Raw genomic sequence first — 6000 nt, 5'->3', positions numbered from 1 at the left:
GAAGCAAGTGTCAGAAAAGGTTTAGAAAGTGAAGGTTTAGAAAGTGAAGGTTTAGAAACTGAAACGCTTGTGCAGAGTTCTGTCTTTTGCAATTCGAGTTGCTGTGATCTGGAGATATTAAAATGAAAAAATCCCAGAAACAGACAATTCACAAGTTCTTAACTGTGCGCCACTCTGAACAATATGTTGAGATCTCTTGACTCCCAGTTCTCCATAGAGAACATAAATCTGCCTTTATTCTAAAACCCAGGCTGTAGACCAGATCCACCTGTTAGTCACTTAGTGGCCGGCTAGGTCATCACATCCACTATTGCAGTGTCATTTTGAGTAGGTCTCATTTTACTCAACAATGTCCCCAGAGTAGTGATGCTGACAATTGAGATAGAACAAAGAAAGTCATACAGTGCTCCTTGTAATAAAAATAAGGAAGTTCTTGAGTTAGAAATGACAGAGAAAAATAGTTTGCTGAGATCACTCAAATCTACAGTTAAGGATGAAACTCCTACCCAGGAGATAGTGAGGAAAAGGAAACAGAAAATGATGGTTATGGTTGTTCTTTATTTTCTGTAACTGCTGTCAATCTCTTACTGAAATTATTATTTATCTTACTGGCTTTATTACTTATAAACTCCATAATTTATCATAGGCATTTATTTTTATTTAAAAAAAAAAAGTACGATAGCGTAGTGGTTAAAGTCCTCGCCTTGCACACCCAGGATCCCATATTGGCGCCGGTTCTAATCCCAGCAGCCCTGCTTCCCATCCAGCTCCCTGCTTGTGACCTGGGAAAGCAGTAGAGGATGTCCAAAAGCTTTGGGACCCTGCACCTGTGTGGGAGACCCGGAAGAGCTCCTGGCACCTGGCTTCAGATCAGCTCAGCTGCAGCCATTGTGACTGCTTGGGGAGTGAATCATTGATGGAAGATCTTCCTCTCTGTCTCTCCTCCTCTCTGTATATCTGCCTTTCCAATTAAAAAAAAAGTAAATGGAGGGGTCAGTACTATATGATTTTAGACATCCACTGGGGTCTTGAATAGGATCCCTAAAGAAGAAGAGGAGATGGCTGTACCCCCGAGTACCCTGAATTGAATGTGTGGAACTCCATGTTACCTCTGCCCGGTTCACCTCCTTACCCCTTTGCAAACCTGTGTGGTTCTTCAGAGCAGCATTGTACTGTATTGAGACTAGTGCCAATCTTTCTGATATTGTCTTGTTACAGAACATAAATACCAATAGTGTCATTGTTATCATGAGGAAACACTGGATAGCCACAATCTGAAATGAATATTACTATAAGATGTGTAGTATTGCTATAAATATTTGTAGGGAGCAAAATTTATTAAACTGAACATCTATGACAAATTAATAATATTAACAGAATCACATCTGAGTTCTGACTTCTTAAGCCCAGCCTTTCAAATTTTCTTAAATGTAATATTGGAAAGTCTAAGACTCAGATATTTGTAATAAGAGCAGAATGCTGTCTTCTAGTGTTTTAAGGACAGCTTTGTAGATTGGGAAGCGGATGATGGAAGAATCTTCAAAGAAGTTTTTGGAAATACCTGTTGTGAACAGTAGCGCATGGATTGCACAATATTTTACACCAAAATAAACATCTGTTCATTCCATATGCCATGAACTTCTTGAAGTCGCTCCTACTCTTCTGGATGAGGCCGGCAAACTTCGTGATCCCAGCATCACGGTCTTCTTTGAGTTTCATCATCTTCAACCCTCAGCACAGAAGGCGTTTGATGAACACTGCTCTAGTTCACTGTAAGGGGAATTACAAATGACTGGCATTAATGATGATCAAGGTTAGAAGAAAATGCAAGGCAAGGTTTCTACTCAAAGGGGCCATATGTCTTACAATTAAAATAATCTTACAACCATGAGAAGTGCTGTACTTCTTATCACTATCCGTGTTGAAATGCTTGACCACCGACTCTCATGAAGGAAGTATAGCTACACCCTTCCTTAATATTTTTATTTATATTAAGTATATCTCTCTTAAAGTTAGTCTTTTTTTAAAACTTATTTTTCTTTGAAAGACAGATTTATAGAGAGGAGAACCATCTGCTGGTTTACTCCCCAAATGGCTGCAGCAGCCTATCTGAAGCCAGGAGCCAGGAGCCTCTCTGGAGTCTCCCACATTGGTACACAGGGTCCCAGGGCTTTGGGCCATCTTCCACTGCTTTCCCAGGCTTTAAGTAAGTGAAGCATCTGAAACACAAACCAGGATGCATTTGGGATGCTGGTATTTGCAGGCAGAGGATTAGCCAGTAGAGCCATCACACTGGCCCCTCTTTTGGAGTTCTAAAGGTTGTTTGTTCTATGATGGAATTTAGGAGCTTGGGAGGATTCTAGAAATGATGATAATGTTCAACCCACAGCTAGAAAAGCTCCTATTAATATTAAGAGGAAAAAGAGATATTCAGCCCTCCTTGTAAAGCATAATCAAGGAGACTTTATTCAGGTATGGGACCGCTGCAGTTCTTACAGAGATTGGGCTCAATTCCAAATACTGCCCAGCTCCATCAGCAGGGTAGGAGTCTTTGCAGGAAAATGACTAAGTGGAAGCATCAAGGGTCATGGAAATTCTGCTTCAACTGACCTAAAAGAATTCGGTTTTATAACTTGTTTATATAAAGTGAACAAATTTCACAAATTTCACAGTCCAGATTTAGGACTATGGTGATACTTCTCATCCCACCTCCTGTGTGCATGCTTGCTGAAGATGGGCCACAGTGATCAGCTTATCCTGGGGAGTGCTGGGGGTGGGGCACTTCACCAGGAGGTGAGCAAGTTAGTCTCTGCAAAACTGAATGAGCTGAGTTCTTTTCTTAACACTGGATTTTTCAAGAATGTGCACAGATGGGCCTAGGAGAAGGTTCCGAAGCTTGACTGAAGTTTGGCCAAGCAAAGAATCTTTGTCAGTAAACAAAGATGGGATGAGCATATTGAGGCACTTGGCAATGTATTTGCCTCTGGGAAAATACTTTGAATTGGGATTTTTGAAGGTATTGCATACAAATCCCCATCTCTTATGAAATTATTGCATTATTAGAAATAAGGAATTTGTGGTTTGTGTCTTCAGGTGTATATTACAATGATGGTTCCAAAAATTACTGATACCTCATTACAACCTTGCCTTTCCAATGCCAGGTGCAATGGTTGTTTTTCTTACCTCCTTTAGAACTTAGTTCAAATGTCTCTGTAAGGCTTTGGCTGATCTCTTTATGTGTTTGTTTAAAGATTTACTTGAAAGGCAGAATGACAGAGAGAAACAGAGAGCTTCAGTCTGCCAGTTGACTCTGCAAATGGTCACAAAGGCTGGGACTGGGTCAAGTCACAGCCACGAGTCTGTAGTTCCATCCAGGCCTTTGACATGTGTTGCAAAAGTCCAAGTACTTGGGCTATCCTCTGTTTCCTGCCCAGACACATAAGCAGGAAGCTGGTTCAGAAGCAGAGCAACCTAAAATTGGCACTCTGGAATGGGATGCCAGTGTTGTAAGAGTGCGTTAACCCACTGTGCTCTAATCACTCTACTTAAAGCTGCATTAATCTATCTTCCAAGAACACCCTGTTATCTACTCTAATTTTCTCGTCCTCACTTATAAACATTAGCACAGTACATTTCACCTTTTTAATTTTATATTATCTAAACTCTCTCACTCAACACGGCCATAGGGTTTTGTAAGCTCTGTTCATTGCTGTGCCCCAAAACTTAGAACAATGTTCAGCATACCATAAATAATGAAATATGTTGGGTTAAACTGAAGCAGAAAGCATTGCGTGTTTGGCATTTTCAAATAGTCTGTCATTTCATACACTCTTTCTCCCATCCACCTGGGGACTCTCACAAAACCATTCAGGAAAGAGAGAAGGGGGAGGGGAGGCACAGGAAGGGAAGGAAAGGAAAGGGAAGGAGAGAGAAGGAAAGGGGAGGGAACAGGAACATCTCAGAACTTCCATACACTACTGATGCTGCTTCTATTGCTTCTCAGTTTTGTGTGGGAAAATAAAAGCATGGAGACAAACAGAAGGACAAGCAAGTCTGCCATGGTTTTCCACCACAATTGCATAAATATAAGAGAGTTGTTGTAATCTCTGTTTTTCACAGACACTTCGTCTGCAAAAGCTAGAAAACTAGAATTTAAGTACATGTCTGACTGAAGCTTTTATTATTATTTTCTAATTGTCATTACTAGTTTCCATGATGCAGTTTTGTAGGTATAGGGATCTCCCCCTCCTACTTGCCTGCTTCCCTCCCCATGTTCTGCTCCCACTATTTTGCCCCATGTTATTGTAGTAGCATAGTCCTTTAGTAAGTTACACAGTTAACATTCAGCTGTTTAAGTGTATTATGGCATTGTATGTATAGGCAAAGTCAGAAAATCTATTTGGTATCTTCCTGTCAAGTGTATTTAACATTTTCATTGGAAGTTCTCCTCTTTATTCAGGAGTAGAGATATGAACTATAATGTGCCTTCACTTCCTATATGCTAGTCTCTTGACTGACTCTTGAAAGAGTCCTCCAAAGTATGGGTCATTAAGTGTTCAAAAATTCTCTCTTATTCTCACATTCCAGAAATTTCTAATTTTTGAGATACATGATACACACTCATATCACCTCTGCTTTATATATAACTTATACATTAGTGGCAATCATTGTAGTCAGATTCTTAGAGTGAGAGTTCATTGAGGAACAAATGCAGGTACATTTTGGAATCCTAATGGGTAGGTATATTGATTTTTAAGAATGATTATCTAAGGCCCAGCATGGTAGCCTAGTGACTAAAGACCTTGCCTAGCACATGCCAGGTTCCCATATGGGCACTGGTTTGTATCCTGGCAGCCCTGCTTCCCATCCAGCTCCCTGCTTGTGGCCTAGAAAGCAGTCGAGGATGGCCCAAACCCTTGGGACTCTGTACCCGTGAGGGGGACCTGGAAAAGTATCCTGGCTCTTGGCTTCAGATCAGCTCAGCTCTGGGTATTGAAGCCACTTGGGGAGTGAATCAGTGGATGGAAGATCTTTCTCTCTGTTTCTTCTCCTCTGTGTAAAACTGCCTTTCTGATAAAAAATAAATACATCTTAAATTTAAAAAATTACTATGTAAAACATGGGGAGGTCCATATATTGCTTCATTCCCCTAATGCCCTCCTGACCAAAACCAGGAACAAGGAATTTGATCCAGATCACCCACATGGGTGGAAGGGACCTAGCCACCTGATTCATCACCCAGGACATGCATTAGCAGAAAACTCGAGTCTGGAGCAGAGTAGGACTCCAGTATGGAATATGAGCATCCCAGTGTCATCCCAACTCTTCAGCAAATGCCCTCATCTCAATTAAAACAAAACAAAAACTTTTTCTGTCTTCTCATGGTAGCACATGCTAAAAGTGTAAAGGTACCCAAAATTGGACCTGGTGTGATAACCTAGTGGCTAAATCCTTGCCTTGTGACCTCTGGGATGCCACATCGGTGCCAGTTCATATTCTGTCTGTTCTACTCCCCTTTCAACTCCCTGCCTGTGGCCTGGGAAAGCAGTAAAGGATGGCCCAAAGCCTTGGGACCCTGCACCCATGTGGGGGACCTGAAAGAAGCTCCTGGCTCCTAGCTTTACATCAGCTCAGTTCTGACCACTGAGGCCATTTGGGGAGTGAACCAACAGACGGAATATCTCTTTCTCTCTTCTTCTATCTATAAATCTGTCATTCCAATAAAAGTGACTAAATCTTTAGAGAGTAAAAATTATTACACAAAGTAAAAGACTTCTTTCTATCCCATCTCTGTCTCCAGCCACTCTGAAGGGTAATTCTGATGCCTCCTTCCCTACAAACAAACCAGACTCATAAGCTTTAATATAAAGTTTAGTCTGCTAAACACATTTGTCAGGCCCCTTTCCCTATTGCTTAATGACTTTGCCACAGTCATGGGGGTCTACTGTAGTGATGGGGATTAAGGCCCTGGGTACCTAGGAACCTACACAGGGCAAGGCC

This window comes from Ochotona princeps, chromosome 11 (assembly GCF_030435755.1).
Source record: "Ochotona princeps isolate mOchPri1 chromosome 11, mOchPri1.hap1, whole genome shotgun sequence".
Taxonomy (NCBI): Eukaryota; Metazoa; Chordata; class Mammalia; order Lagomorpha; family Ochotonidae; genus Ochotona; species Ochotona princeps.
The sequence above is the reverse complement of the archived record's forward strand: the minus strand, read 5'-3'. Positions refer to the sequence as shown.